This window comes from Biomphalaria glabrata, chromosome 13 (genome assembly GCF_947242115.1).
Source record: "Biomphalaria glabrata chromosome 13, xgBioGlab47.1, whole genome shotgun sequence".
In the NCBI taxonomy this organism is placed as follows: domain Eukaryota; kingdom Metazoa; phylum Mollusca; class Gastropoda; family Planorbidae; genus Biomphalaria; species Biomphalaria glabrata.
The window spans coordinates 1,642,187-1,658,581 of NC_074723.1; the positions used below are offsets into that span (position 1 = coordinate 1,642,187).

At 38.1% G+C, this 16,395-nt stretch overlaps 1 protein-coding gene across 3 annotated transcripts in view; it reads right to left on the reverse strand.

Annotated features, from left to right (window-relative positions):
• Nucleotides 1–16,395, reverse strand: part of LOC106063594 (N-acetylated-alpha-linked acidic dipeptidase 2-like) — a 158,840-nt gene that overhangs the window by 129,840 nt on the left and 12,605 nt on the right. The window contains exons 1-2 of one of the 3 annotated variants that reach the window (XM_056008972.1): nucleotides 10,609–10,704; nucleotides 4,426–5,229 (exon numbers count right to left, since the gene is read on the reverse strand). The gene's annotated coding sequence lies outside the window, so the exon portion shown is untranslated. Of the gene's footprint in view, nucleotides 1–600; nucleotides 794–4,425; nucleotides 5,230–10,608; nucleotides 10,705–16,395 lie in introns of those variants that run through there. The other 2 variants (XM_056008971.1, XM_056008967.1) reach the window with 2 other exon arrangements.

Below are 16,395 nucleotides of genomic sequence, written 5' to 3' on the forward strand. Positions count from 1 at the left end.
TGTAACTTCACATACCAATTCAGAAATAAAAATATGATGGAATGCCGTATTGTTAGCCACTAAGCTATATTAAGTACTTATAAAAATAGAAGGCTTTTTAGTAATCGCTTGTTAGTTTCAAATTTTTAGCCAACGACCTAACTCTATACCCTTAGCTTAGCATTGCCTCTACATTAAAAAAAAATTAAATAATTACGACTAATCGTTACATTGTTCAATTGATATGTTGTCATCGACAGTGAATTATTTTGCAAAGTTTCAACTTGATCAGACAATGGGAAGTGGGAGAGATAACGTGAACAAGTTTTCATTCATCCATCCATCCAGAGTTGATATTATATTATATTATATTATATTATATTATATTATATTATATTACATTATATTATACAGCACACACAACATAACAGTACAATAGGATCAAACAGCACCTAGTCTACTCGGTACAACTTTCTATCCCCAATACACTGTTCACACTTTATTATCTGCCTTTCTCACTCCGAAGGGAGGTAAGTGGGGCAGAGCTCAAGCTCGACAAAATAATGAAGTAACTAAAGAGTTTCTAATGTCAATAAAAGACACGACCTGACTTGCTCCTACCTGCGCTTAACACTCCTAGCTGGATGACATTAAACCTAAAATGAGAATAGATGAACAGAAATCAGCACTTTGGAGCCACACAATTAACAAAACGGAATCCCAGAAAACTTAACCAAGGGCAGTAATCGCCGGACACAACCACCGCTGACCAGACGATAAGTCTGAACCATTTCTTAGAAGTGACGACGCATGGCATCGCCAGCCCCCTCCTTTCCATCTGCTGAACACGAAGGGAGGAAAGCCCTTGTTAAATCCTCAGAAATACGAATGGTGACATTGATTTTAAGAACTGTGACGTCGACCTTGAGGGAGACTCTTGTAACGGCGGGAAGTCAGGGGCGCTATATAAAAAAAAAAGTAGCTAAGACTTAGTAATGATAAAATATTGGTTGACAACTTTCTGTTTAAAAAATTATTTTTTCGTGGCGACGACTTCATAATAGGATTGTCTTCTTAACGAGCGTTCATGTTCCCAGCACATTCACCTTTATAAAATGAAATAAAAAACTAGATCTAATTTAAAATCCCTGCTTTTATATGGATTCAAGTTTCATGGGCAAGTGCTTGGTGAAGGCGTGTTAGACAGCATTTCGTATAGAATGGTCTTAACTCTTTCTCTCCGTAATTATTTACCACATTCTGGTGGAATCAACGCTGGTAGCGTCAGTTAGGAGAGAAAGAGTTAAAGTATGGCGTAAAGAAAATAAAACATATTACACGTATAGTAAAAGAAGGAACTGTCAGAAACTAAGTGTCAATGTCAAGGTTGTTTATAAATAACAGACTACATGTTTACATTTCCAGAAACAACAGTCATTTTCCAATAGTTATAAAGTTAAAAAATATTTGTGATCTTTCAAATAGAAGATTCTAGTTCTTTCCTACCTATTAGAGAGGCTAATATTGGGGAGGGGTTTTATATACAAGGGAAAGCAATAAGGGTTACCTCCAGCGGGAAATTTGGTCTAGAGCAGTGATGCCCAAAATACGGCCCGCGGGCCATATCCGGCCCGCGAAGTGGATCCATCCGGCCCACCAATACGTTGGCACAAAGTATAGAAAATCCCCCCCCCCCCAAAAAAAAGGGTTCAAAAATGTATCTTTACCTACATATGGGCCGTATTTTTTTTCTCTAATGGATAGTACCATGACCTTTAAGATTTCTGAAGACTACCAAGAAAAGTGAACGGATCTTAACTTGTGAAACATGATAATAAGCTAACATGTTTGTTTTATAAAGAAAGTGTAGATAGTAAAAACAAAAAACAATAACATATAAACGGCAATACGAAACAAATATGGCGGCATTCTTGAGCTGAACCGCGAATAAAAGATTGTTAAACTACGTGTACTAGATCCACTGGCTTCTAATCAAATAGTTTCAGATTAATTCCATTTCGTTTTAGTATCTTTTCGTTGATGTGGCCCGCGAGAAGTGTGTTGGGAATTAAAATTGGCCCGCAGATCGAGTAAGGTTGGGCATCACTGGTCTAGAGAGTAGACTATCTTCGGGCGTTCATTTTGTTATAACATATATGCACTGTGTCTACATGTACGTAACAGTCAATTTAACAAATCCAATATGAATCTGGGTTGTGTATATGTTGACAAATCACGAAGTCTAAATATAGTTTTTTAAAACTTTAAAATGTTGAAAATTTTACAAAATTATAATGGCAGTCTGATCGCTTAAAACAGGGGTTCTCAACCTTTAAAGCTCGGCGACCCCCTTTTTACAATCCCCACTCTGCGGCGACCCCCATCCACACAGCAATAGAAGAATGGACAAAAACGATCTATATTTTTGATGGTTTTAGGCGACCCCTGGCCAATCGTCAATCGACCCCGAAGGGGGTCGCGACCCACATGTTGAGAACCCCTGGCTTAAAAGAACATCTAGCGCAAGAGTAATGTAACACACGGACATTGGCAAGACCATGAAGAAAAAGAAAATCTAACCATTTGAAAACGTCCTCCGTTGAGTGTTTGATCATGTCGGACTAACGTACCGCGTCTGGTACTGACAGCAATGGCATGAGGTTAACCCTGGGAACTGTCACAATGTCTATATTATTAAACAAGATTCTGGGGGGTGTGGGACATCAAAAACTTAAAATGAATTGTAGAAGACTGGCCGAAGCCCAAAGACAGAGCAGTACTTCGATGAAACGTCGCGGTGACACTGTACGCTACTGACAGTACAACTAATAATAATAATTATTTTATTTATAAAGCGCTGTTAACAAACAAAATGTAAGTAGAGGCTAAAGGAATCATTTATGTATGTGGCGGGTGCATAAATCAAACAATGGTGTGGTAACTATAAACCAATGAAGTGTGTGGTGGTTGTATAAATTAGTGAAGTGTGTGAATGTTGTACAGTGTGTGGTTGTTATAGAAATCAATAAAGTGTGATGGTTGTATAAATCAATGAAGTGTGATGGTTGTATAAATCAATGAAGTGTGATGGTTATATAAATCAATGAAGTGTGTGGTTGTATAAATCAATGAAGTGTGTGGTTGTATAAATCAATGAAGTGTGTGGTTGTATAAATCAATGAAGTGTGATGGTTGTATAAATCAATGAAGTGTGTGGTTATATAAATCAATGAAGTGTGTGGTTGTATAAATCAATGAAGTGTGTGGTTGTATAAAACAATGAAGTGTGCGGTTGTATAAATCAAAGTGTGTGTTATATAAATCAAGGATGTGTGTGGTTGTATAAATCAATGAAATGTGTGGTTGTATAAATCAATGAAGTGTGTGGAAGTTATAGAAATCAATGAAGTGTGATGGTTGTATAAATCAATGATGTGTGCGGTTGTATAAATCAAAGTGTGTGTTATATAAATAATTGAAGTGTAAGGTTGTATAAATCAATGAAGTGTGTGGTTGTATAAATCAATGAAGTGTGTGGTTGTTATAGAAATCAATGAAGTGTGTGGTTGTTATAGAAATCAATGAAGTGTGATGGTTGTATAAATCAATGATGTGTGCGGTTGTATAAATCAAAGTGTGTGTTATATAAATAATTGAAGTGTGTGGTTGTATAAATCAATGAAGTGTGTGGTTGTATAAATCAATGAAGTGTGTGGTTGTTATAGAAATCAATGAAGTGTGTGGTTGTATAAATCAATGAAGTGTGTGGTTGTATAAATCAATGAAGTGTGTGGTTGTTATAGAAATCAATGAAGTGTGTGGTTGTTATAGAAATCAATGAAGTGTGATGGTTGTATAAATCAATGAAGTGTGCGGTTGTATAAATCAAAGTGTGTGTTATATAAATCAATGAAGTGTGTGGTTGTATAAATCAATGAAGTGTAAGGTTGTATAAATCAATGAAGTGTGTGGTTGTTATAGAAATCAATGAAGTGTGATGGTTGTATAAATCAATGAAGTGTGTGGTTGTATAAATCAATGAAGTGTGTGGTTGTTATAGAAATCAATGAAGTGTGGTGGTTGTATAAATCAATAAAGTGTGATTGTTGTATAAATCAATGAAGTGTGCGGTTGTATAAATCAAAGAGTGTGTTATATAAATCAATGAAGTGTGTGGTTGTATAAATCAATGAAGTGTGTGATTGTTGTATAAATCAATGAAGTGTGCGGTTGTTGTATAAAGCAAAGTGTGTGTTATATAAATTGATGAAGTGTGTGGTTGTTGTACAAATCAATCAAGTGTGTGGTTGCTGCATATGTAGAGAGTGCTTGGCGGGTTATGTAAAAATCAATCAAGTACGTATGAATTATGTGATACTGGCATAGAGCCATGAGTGATGAGCTAACAGACTAGAAGAAAATGTAAAGACATAAAGTTGACCTTACCTGATGCAGTATCACGTAATCCAAAATGTTCTGAACTAGATGTGACAATAAAAGTTTAAAGTAGCGCCTTCACAATGGAAAGATGTTTCAGCTCAAAGTGTATCTCCATTAGTTCCAATGTTTTAGCTCAAAGTGTGTCTCCATTAGTTCCAATGAGATGCTTTAGCTCATTTATGTCTCCATTAGTTCCAATGAGATGTTTTAGCTCATGTGTGTCTCCATTAGTTCCAATGTTTTAGCTCATGTGTGTCTCCATTAGTTCCAATGTTTTAGCTCATGTGTGTCTCCATTAGTTCCAATGTTTTAGGTCATGTGTGTCTCCATTAGTTCCAATGAGATTTTTTACCTCATGTGTGTCTCCATTAGTTCCAATGAGATGTTTTAGCTCATGCGTATCTCCATTAGTTCCAATGTTTTAGCTCATGTGTGTCTCCATTAGTTCCAATGGTTTAGCTCATGTGTCTCCATAGTTTCAATGAGATGTTTTAGCTCATGTGTATCTCCATTAGTTCCAATGTTTTAGCTCATGTGTGTCTCCGTTAGTTCCAATGAGAGATGTTTTAGCTCAAATGTACCTCAGTTCAAAATGACTGTCAAACGTTTAAAACATGACAGTATTATGAGGCAACTTTATAGAGCACATGACGGTGTAAAACAGTGATGCTATAAACTTGTTATATTGCAGTCTTGTTACGGTGGGGCTGGCTGAAGGTGTTGTACAATGGAGCTAGTATCGATGACAACAGAGAGAAATCGATTCTGGTTTTGTTTCTGTTTCTTTCCAACACACACACACACACAAATCTGAAAAAAAAAAAAAAAAGAATCATGAGCTTGAATGAACTACAGAGTTGGACTATAGTCACACGAGTTCATAGTCTTGGTACTATGTTTTAGAAGGTTTGTTGACAACTAAACAATTGCCGTTAAAGAAACAGGATAGCAGTGATATAATTTGCGTCAAAGAAAATGACAGTGACGTCACTTGCAATCAACAATATGACAGTGACGTACTTTGCAAGCAAATAAAATGACAGTGACGTCACTTGCAGAAAAAAAAACGATGATAGTGACGTAACATGCAACAAATAAGACAGCAGTGACGTAACATGCAACAAATAAGATGACAGTGACGTAACATGCAACAAATAAGATGACAGTGGCGTAACATGCAACAAATAAGATGACAGTGACGTAACATGCAACAAATAAGATGACAGTGACGTAACATGCAACAAATAAGATGACAGTGACGTAACATGCAACAAATAAGATGACAGTGACGTAACATGCAACAAATAAGATGACAGTGACGCAACATGCAACAAATAAGATAAGTGACGTAACTTGCAACAAATAAGATAAATTTGACGTAACTTGCAACAAATAAGATAACAGTGACGTAACATGCAACAAATAAGATAACAGTGACGTAACATGCAACAAATAAGTTAGCAGTGACGTAACATGCAACAAATAAGATGAGTGACGTAACATGCAACAAATAAGATAACAGTGACGTAATTTGCAACAAATAAGATGACAGTGACGTAACTTGCAACAAATAAGATAACAGTGACGTAACATGCAACAAATAAGTTAACAGTGACGTAACATGCAACAAATAAGATAGCAGTGACGCAACATGCAACAAATAAGATGACAGTGACGCAACATGCAACAAATAAGATGACAGTGACGTAACATGCAACAAATAAGATAACAGTGACGTAACTTGCAACAAATAAGATAACAGTGACGTAACATGCAACAAATAAGATAACAGTGACGTAACATGCAACAAATAAGATAGCAGTGACGCAACATGCAACAAATAAGATGACAGTGACGTAATATGCAACAAATAAGATAAGTGACGTAACTTGCAACAAATAAGATAAATTTGACGTAACTTGCAACAAATAAGATAACAGTGACGTAACATGCAACAAATAAGATAACAGTGACGTAACATGCAACAAATAAGATAGCAGTGACGTAACATGCAACAAATAAGATGAGTGACGTAACATGCAACAAATAAGATAACAGTGACGTAATTTGCAACAAATAAGATGACAGTGACGTAACATGCAACAAATAAGATAACAGTGACGTAACATGCAACAAATAAGATGACAGTGACGCAACATGCAACAAATAAGATGACAGTGACGCAACATGCAACAAATAAGATGACAGTGACGTAACATGCAACAAATAAGATAACAGTGACGTAACTTGCAACAAATAAGATGACAGTGACGTAACTTGCAACAAATAAGATGACAGTGACGTAACTTGCAACAAATAAGATGACAGTGACGCAACATGCAACAAATAAGATAACAGTGACGTAACTTGCAACAAATAAGATAGCAGTGACGTAACATGCAACAAATAAGATAACAGTGACGTAACTTGCAACAAATAAGATAACAGTGACGTAACTTGCAACAAATAAGATAACAGTGACGTAACTTGCAACAAATAAGATAACAGTGACGTAACTTGCAACAAATAAGATGACAGTGACGCAACATGCAACAAATAAGATAACAGTGACGCAACATGCAACAAATAAGATAACAGTGATGCAACATGCAACAAATAAGATAGCAGTGACGTAATATGCAACAAATAAGATAACAGTGACGCAACATGCAACAAATAAGATAACAGTGATGCAACATGCAACAAATAAGATAGCAGTGACGTAATATGCAACAAAACTAGATGACCCAAGCGTAACAAGCTGAGGGAACAATGACATCGAGACTTTAGAAGTGACCAAAAACAAACTATAATGGAGAAGCAAGCTAAGAATAGATTTTAATGGCTTAGGATCGCTACCATTCAACACACTCTCTCGGTAATATCAACACATGCGCGCTCAAAACAACTGCACTAGGGCGGATCATAAACGTGAATGTTGTCTCAATGTGAATCCCCCCCCCCCCGGGGGGCCATCGACCCAATATATCTTTGTCGTCCCTGCAAACTTTTGGGGGGTAACTTTGACCCCAATAGTCATCGACCTTTCACGCCTCTGTTGACCAAAACGGTGAACGCTTTCCTCAATGGGCTCCAATAGGAGTCTGAACGTATGAGCAGTGTCGCGACTTTAACACCATTGTCTTTTTTTTTTCTGTATGTCTACTATTAACGTACACTTTCGCTAGTAGAAAAGTGTATAGCATTATTGGTATATTGTATGTTCAATTATCTATAGTTAACATTTACACTGTATATATCTGAAGTAATTTACCTTTTAAACAATATTTTTTTTGTGCCGTTATATTTAAAGAACATCGTATGAATTCAGAATTCAAGAGGCACTATTAAGCCTTTCGACAGAGAATCAAAACGAGGTATTTAATATACAAATATGTCATTGGATTTTTATTATTATAGCTTTATATAGCGCTACTTTCATGCTTATAGCATGCTCAGAGCGCTTTCAATCTCATTTGTGGACCAGTTGGGGGGGGGGGGTATCTAGGAGTTGGTTTTCCGTGCTGCCTTTAGGCGCTCAGTAAACACAACTCTGCCCGAGTCGGGTGTCGAACCTCGAGCCCCCCTTCTAGGTAGCCAAACCAAGCCAAGTTCAAGCGCACTTGGCCTCTCGAACACTGCTATCAATTTATCTTATCTTCTTATCCAATATAATACAGACGTTACTTCAAAAAAAGATGATTACGTCCTACGCGTCATGCATTTAGTCATGCATATTAACCAATGACTTAAATTCTGCCAAGTCACTGGTTTTCCTGGCTAGCTCAGGCAACCCATTCCATGCTCTAATAGCACTAGGGAAGAAGGAGTATTTGTACAAATTTGTCCTAGCATATGGGACGAGGAATGTGCCTTTATCTTTGTGTCTTTCTGAGTATTTTATTAAATTTTGTTTTTGTATTTGGAGATTATGGTTCAGTGTTTTATGTATAATTGCTACTTTACTTTTGAGTCTTCTGTCCTGAAGGCTTTCTAAATTTAAAGGTTAATATTCTCATAGGATTAATCGTTTAAATAATTTGCCATTGTTTTGACTTTCTCCTTGTAATAGGCTATGTATTTCGTTGTTTTGGGTCATTTTGTACTTAAAGTAGTAATATCATGTATACTGCAACTTACAGCGATAAAATGCTATTGAGTACGACAGCATTAGTGTAATTATTTTCATTTCCATGTTCTATAACATTGTAATTGATTTATTTTATATTGTAACTATTTAAATTGTAACTTTTTTACTAAAAAAAAAAAGATAAAAAAAAAAAAAAAAAGAAGAAAAAAGCCCAATAAAGAGGCCTAAAGCCCCAAAAGAGGCAGAGTTTGCGAAATATGCGAGCGACAATCTTTTCATTCTCCTGTGGGGATAAAATTTATCACAACAACTTGTGCTGGGTGACAACACATTTGATTAAAATGCAAAATGTTTATTTAATGTTATGACAATCGTCATCTTTTTTTTTTAAGTAACATCTGTATTTTATAAGATAAGAAGATAAGAAAAATAATAAATGAAAGAAAGGAAAAGTAGAAAATGAACGAATGCTTAGAATAGAAGAAAAAAAAAGGAATGGTAGAAAAAGGGAATAAAATGAACGAATGTAAGAAAGGAAAGGAATAAAATGAACGAATGCTTAGAATAGAAGAAAAAAAAAGAAAGAAAATGAACGAATGCTTAGAATAGAAGAAAAAAAAAAAGAAAGAAAATGAACGAATGCTTAGAAAAGAAGAAAGAAGGATGGAAGGAATTAGAAAAGGAAAATGTGTGGAGGGATAGTCGGAGAAAACGAAAGCGAGCTTAATATGTCTTGAAGGATCTGAAAATTGGGTGCGGATTGAAATTAACTTTCAAGACGATGATCAATGGCTTTTTTGTTTTACGAGAGGGGGGGGGGGAATAAGGCTGCCAGCCCAACATGGGGGGGGGGGGGGGGAAGTGTGAGGAGAGGGAGGATGCCGGCTGACTGTGAGGAGATGGGAGTAAGGCGTTCATAAGAGTGATATGGATGTGACTGGTGAGTGGAGGAGGTCACAGCCACTAACAGACGTTATAGAAGAATGAAACACTTTCAATGGACACACATTGAGAGAAGTAGATCTACTTGTGAAGTCACTACAAGTGAACATAAAGAGTCAACGTGACAGCTGTTATCAGGGCCGGATTTAAGGGGGGAGGGAGGGGGGCAGGCGGTGCAACATCCCAGGGGCATCTACGAGAAGGGGGCCTCCACAAAAGAGATAAAAATATATCCGAAATTCAACGGGTCGGAATGGACCTCATTTCACCAATCGTAAACAAACAATATTTTGCCACGTGGTTCTCTACCTCTTCCTTCTATGCAAATTACGATCTAATTTTAATACATAGTGGCTGTCACGTGACAGTTTTTTTTTTCGTTGTTTTAACAATATGATCACGTGACTAAATGTTGTTTGTTTACGATTGGTGAATGAGGTCCATTGTTTACGTATTTTTTCCCGCGCATTTTTACGGCTGGCAAAAAATGTGATTACGCAGCGTACGCTTGTAGCATGCTCGGAATAAGTCATTACAGCTCCGGACTTACGACAGTGCGTCTACCAAGGCCCTTACCTTCCACAAACTCAAAACATATACACTTCTGAAACTAAAATATGCATATTAAACATTATTTAAATGGAGAGTGAGATTAAATTTGCGAGAACTTTATTTCATTCGTTTAAAATATAGCAAAATTAGCATGTTTTTTAGATATATATGCATTTTCATTCAAAAGTAGATCTTTATTAAAGCTTTCGAAAAATTGTAGAGGCCTCCACATAAATCCTGCCCTGGGCCTCCAAATACTTAAATCCGGCCAAGGCTGTTATATAAACCAGTGACACACAGGCTGAGAAGAGTAGATTTACTTGTGAAGTCAGTACCGTCCCCTAAAATGACACGTTACTTGTAGCTAATAACAACGTAATTTTTTTCTTCTTTTGCAAACACTTTTAGTCTGTAACCTACCAGTCTTGTGGGAGAGCTAAAAAATAGCTCATAAAGTCTACGCGTGAAGTCAGTACAATCAAATTCAGCATTAAGTCGAATTGTCAGATATAATACAAACCAATATGACACACACACACACACACATGGAGAAAAGTAGATCTACTTATGAAGTCAACATAAAGTCTAACAGCTGCAATACAAACCAGTGAAACACTTTGAAATCTCGGTTACCAAAAATTGGTCGTACAATAAACGAAATTGATAAACTAAATTGACTCCCATGTGCAAGCAGGTATGTTATAGGCATGACTCTGTGTCCTTGAACCCAACTTAACCTTTAAGAGGATAGTGAAAAATTGAGATTCGCGTCTGCGTTCTCTTTGTTTCTAAAACGCCACTACCACGAAACAATACAGCCATTGTATCCACTGATGCGGAACACTTCCGGTCTAGCTACATGAAAATATTAGGGGCAGACAAACGAAGTCATATGTTATATTTTATATTACAGTAAATCTACAGCCCACACAGTGGTTCAAGCAATATCCAAAATGAAGTAAATGATCTCTCTCGACATCAAAGTACGCAATATTTATATTGGGGGAAAGGTTCACATGGTCAAGGTTCACGAGAGATATTATTATATGATATTATGATAGCCAGAAGCTAAATTGTCCTAATTTTCAATTTAATTACCCCCCTTATCCACCCAGGCGTGTTGACAGACGTATTGTTTGTCAGACAAAATGTCCAGATCTTTTATTATTCTAACAACCACTTATTGGAGCGCGTGTGGTTTACAGAGAGCGTGAAGTAAGCAACCAAGAGTTAATAGATAAGAAAATGTTTATGTGTCAAAACCTCGAGGGCTTCTGTTACTGTAAAGCTGTTGTGTACTTTTTATTTCAGTAACTAGTTGACAACAATATTACACGAGGGCTTCTGTTACTGTGAAGCTGTTGTGTACTTTTTATCTCAGCAACTAGTTGAGTGAATAAGAAATAGGCATGCTTTAATAATAACAAAATCAAGTTGCGTTTGAGGTTTCTAGTTAATGGTTAATGTAAACACCATGTGGCCCGTTATGAGAATCTAAAAAATGTCCATTTAAATGTAAATCGAAATGGTTTTAAGTTTGGTTTATGAGATTCCCATGTGATGATCTTTTTTTTTTCTCAACGAGTGACTCGAGACCAGGGAGCGAAGAGACTCTGGCCTTGACATTGTAATGTTTTACGATATAAATTCCAATATGTTGTTCAGTTCTGGAACCGGGTCACCAATGTTGTAAACAGTGCACAGTTCTAGAATCGCGCACTGCTCTATTCCAAGTTAGCGTGTAGTTCTAGAACAGTTCAATATCCTTCGCTTTGCGCTCTCCAATGTATGGCCCCGCAGCGACCGTTGGTTACAAATTTAATTATACGCTAATTTCGTAATGAGGCCAGTTGGGAAATAAAACGCCGCCAAGAGGACCGGGCCGACGTACCCTAAAGGGATAGAGTGATTGGTCACGTGGTACTGCGAAGTACTAACAGAAAACAGAAACACGCGGCTGATGTAACTAGCCTCACCTCTGAACTTAACTAGGTCCAAAATGACAGGTCCGTAATTGGTCAACATTATACCCAGAGCTCATTAATGCTCATCTTGCTAACACATAGCAGACGACACAGAAATGCTGATGGTTGATAATAAACTCTACTAAGCGATAGCAATATCCTCTCCGAGACTACAGATTATTATAGCCTTCAACGACACCCGCGTCATCACTATAGGACCAAATAAGCTTTAACAAATGTAGGGCAGTGGATATACAAAGTAGAGTTTAGCTTGCGGGATAAGGTTGGAGTGATAACAAACACAAAATGAAGCGAGTTCCAATATACTTTTGTTGTTCTACGGCAGGGGTTCTCAACCTGTGGGTCGCGACCACCTTGGGGGGTCGATTGACGATTTGCCAGGGGTCGCCAAAGACCATTGAAAAAAATGGATTGTTATTGTCTATTCTTCTAATGCTGCGTGTGTGTGTGCGTTGGGGGGGGGGGGGTCGCGGCTAGGTGTGGGAATGTAAAAAGGGGTCGCCGAGCATAAAAGGTTGAGAACCGCTGTTCTACGGGCAAGCCATTTTCAAAACCGCCCACATACCAAGAAAGCGAAGCGAGAGAGAGTGAGAGAAAGAGAGAGAGGGGTGGGGATAAGGAAGTAAGAAAGATAAAAAAAAACGAGGCCAATAATTAAGAGGATAGCCTGGGAGATGTGGTCCTAAGGTGTAGTAAATAAGGAATGAGGGATACAAAAAAATATCCAGACGAGATGGTAATTCCACCGAGAGTGTAACTTCTGTAAGAGCCGCCGTTCTATTAGATAGTTTGCTTAGATTATAAATTGACAGAGATTGATAGTGACTCAAAGATTGTATTGACCAATGTCAAAGAAATGTTCAGTGAAAATATGAAATCTTCGTGAGTAGTTTACATAGCGTTCCAACAAGGAAAGTTTGTATACAGCAAGAAGCTACTCTCTGAAGCACTGGAACTGGCTGTATGCCGGCTTATTAATTGGAACTAGTTTTCTTCCTGCTAGGTAATTTGGAACTGGCTTTCTTCTTGCTAGTTAATTGAACCTGGCTTTCTCCCTGCTAGTTAGTTGAAACTGGCTTTCTTCCTGCTAGTTAGTTGGAACTGACTTTCTTCCTGCTAGTTAGTTGGAACTCATTTTCTATCTGTTAGTTAGTTGAAACTGGCTTTCTTCCTGCTAGTTAATTGAAACTGGATTTCTCCCTGCTAGTTAGTTGAAACTGGCTTTCTTCCTGCTAGTTAGTTGGAACTGACTTTCTTCCTGCTAGTTAGTTGGAACTCATTTTCTATCTGTTAGTTAGTTGAAACTGACTTTCTTCCTGCTAGTTAGTTGGAACTGACTTTCTTCCTGCTAGTTAGTTGGAACTGACTTTCTCCCTGCTAGTTAGTTGGAACTGACTTTCTTCCTGCTAGTTAGTTGGAACTGACTTTCTTCCTGCTAGTTAGTTGGAACTGACTTTCTTCCTGCTAGTTAGTTGGAACTGACTTTCTTCCTGCTAGTTAGTTGGAACTGACTTTCTCCCTGCCTACTTAGTTGGAACTGACTTTCTTCCTGCTAGTTAGTAGGAACTGACTTTCTCCTTGCTAGTTAAGGGAGAACTGACTTTCTCCCTACCTAGTTAGTTGGAACTCATTTTCTATCTGTTAGTTAGTTGAAACTGACTTTCTTCCTGCTAGTTAGTTGAAACTGACTTTCTTCCTGCTAGTTAGTTAGGACTGACTTTCTACCTGCTAGTTAGTTGGAACTGACTTTCTTCCTGCTAGTGAGTTGGAAATGACTTCTTCCTGCTAGTTAGTTGGAACTGACTTTCTTCCTGCTAGTGAGTTGGAACTGACTTTCTCCCTGCTAGTTAGTTGGAACTGACTTTCTTCCTGCTAGTTAGTTGAAACTGACTTTCTTCCTGCTAGTTAGTTGGAACTGACTTTCTTCCTGCTAGTTAGTTGAAACTGGCTTTCTTCCTGCTAGTTAGTTGGGACTGACTTTCTTCCTGCTAGTTAGTTGAAACTGACTTTCTTCCTGCTAGTTAGTTGGAACTGACTTTCTCCCTGCTAGTTAGTTGGAACTGACTTTCTTCCTGCTAGTGAGTTGGAACTGACTTTCTACCTGCTAGTTAGTTGGAACTGACTTTCTACCTGCTAGCTAGTTGGAACTGACTTTCTACCTGCTAGTTAGTTGGGACTGACTTTCTTCCTGCTAGTTAGTTGGAACTGACTTTCTTCCTGCTAGTTAGTTGGAACTGACTTTCTTCCTGCTAATTAGTTGGAACTGACTTTCTCCCTGCTAGTGAGTTGGAACTGACTTTCTTCCTGCTAGTTAGTTGGAACTGACTTTCTCCCTGCTAGTTAGTTGGAACTGACTTTCTCCCTGCTAGTTAGTTGGAACTGACTTTCTCCCTGCTAGTTAGTTGGAACTGACTTTCTCCCTGCTGGTGAGTTGGAACTGACTTTCTTCCTGCTAATTAGTTGGAACTGACTTTCTCCCTGCTAGTTAGTTGGAACTGACTTTCTTCCTGCTAGTGAGTTAGAACTGACTTTCTCCCTGCTAGTTAGTTGGGACTGACTTTCTTCCTGCTAGTTAGTTGGAACTGACTTTCTCCCTGCTAGTTAGTTGGAACTGACTTTCTTCCTGCTAGTGAGTTGGAACTGACTTTCTACCTGCTAGTTAGTTGGAACTGACTTTCTACCTGCTAGTGAGTTGGGACTGACTTTCTTCCTGCTAGTGAGTTGGAACTGACTTTCTACCTGCTAGTTAGTTGGAACTGACTTTCTACCTGCTAGCTAGTTGGAACTGACTTTCTACCTGCTAGTTAGTTGGGACTGACTTTCTTCCTGCTAGTTAGTTGGAACTGACTTTCTTCCTGCTAGTTAGTTGGAACTGACTTTCTTCCTGCTAATTAGTTGGAACTGACTTTCTCCCTGCTAGTGAGTTGGAACTGACTTTCTTCCTGCTAATTAGTTGGAACTGACTTTCTCCCTGCTAGTTAGTTGGAACTGACTTTCTCCCTGCTAGTGAGTTGGAACTGACTTTCTTCCTGCTAATTAGTTGGAACTGACTTTCTCCCTGCTAGTTAGTTGGAACTGACTTTCTCCCTGCTAGTGAGTTGGAACTGACTTTCTTCCTGCTAATTAGTTGGAACTGACTTTCTCCCTGCTAGTTAGTTGGAACTGACTTTCTTCCTGCTAGTGAGTTAGAACTGACTTTCTCCCTGCTAGTTAGTTGGGACTGACTTTCTTCCTGCTAGTTAGTTGGAACTGACTTTCTCCCTGCTAGTTAGTTGGAAATGACTTTCTCCCTGCTAGTTAGTTGGAACTGACTTTCTCCCTGCTAGTTAGTTGGAACTGACTTTCTTCCTGCTAGTTAGTTGGAACTGACTTTCTTCCTGCTAGTTAGTTGGAACTGACTTTCTTCCTGCTAGTTAGTTGGAACTGGCTCTCTCCCTGCTTAGTTAGTTGGAACTGGCTTTCTTCCTGCTAGTAGTTGCGTTATTATTTGTTTTGTTCAACTGCGTCCAATATATTTGAAGCTTGTGTTATAAATTTAACTGCTATATGTTCCATACGGAAGCGGCCAGTTAATAAACGCAACTCCATTCCTATCACTGACATACTGCGTGACTTTATTTCAACAAGTTTATTGAAACATTATTCTTGTTCTACCCTGCTTGTATTTTCCGCGTCTATTCTAACACGGCCATATGCCTAGCTGCCATGTAGCTTGTGATATTAGAGTACTTCCACGATTTCATCTTCTTCAATTACACATCTCCCACGTCATGCTTTCATGAACACGCGACAAGACGCAAGTGATTGAAATGCTTTTCAACACACCAAACTATCCAACCAAAAAAATTGTTACAAACTACCCATCCAATCGGTGAAGTTTTTACTACACTTGTTCAGAGTGGTTTCAATCCCAAAGAGTCTTGATATTTGTTCACATTAAAACGTCAAAAGTGAAAAGTTTAAAAAAAAAAAAAAGGTTTGAGGGTAATGGTTTGGTGGAGGATCATCGTAAATCAAATTTGATTTCAAAAGCAACACTTTTGGGATAGAATTATAGTCCACGAAGTTCCGTGTGGTTTCTGAGGCATTGGAGAGTTAATGGAGTCAAGAGTCACAAACACAAACACGATGGGTGCAGAAGGTTTAGCCACTGTATTTCTTGTATCCAGTACGTAGAGCTCAGCTCTCATTACTAGTGTCTTTTCTTATTATTGTATTGTCAGCCAAGTGCGGAGAATGTTGCTGCCCAATCTGTGCCACAACCAAGGCTCGAAGGAGTTCATAGATCTCGTGACTTGTGACTGTTAGGGGATTGTAATGACTGTTAGGGGATTGTAATGACCGTTAGGGGATTGTAATGACCGTTAGGGGATTGTAATGACAGTTAGGGGATTGTAATGAACGTTA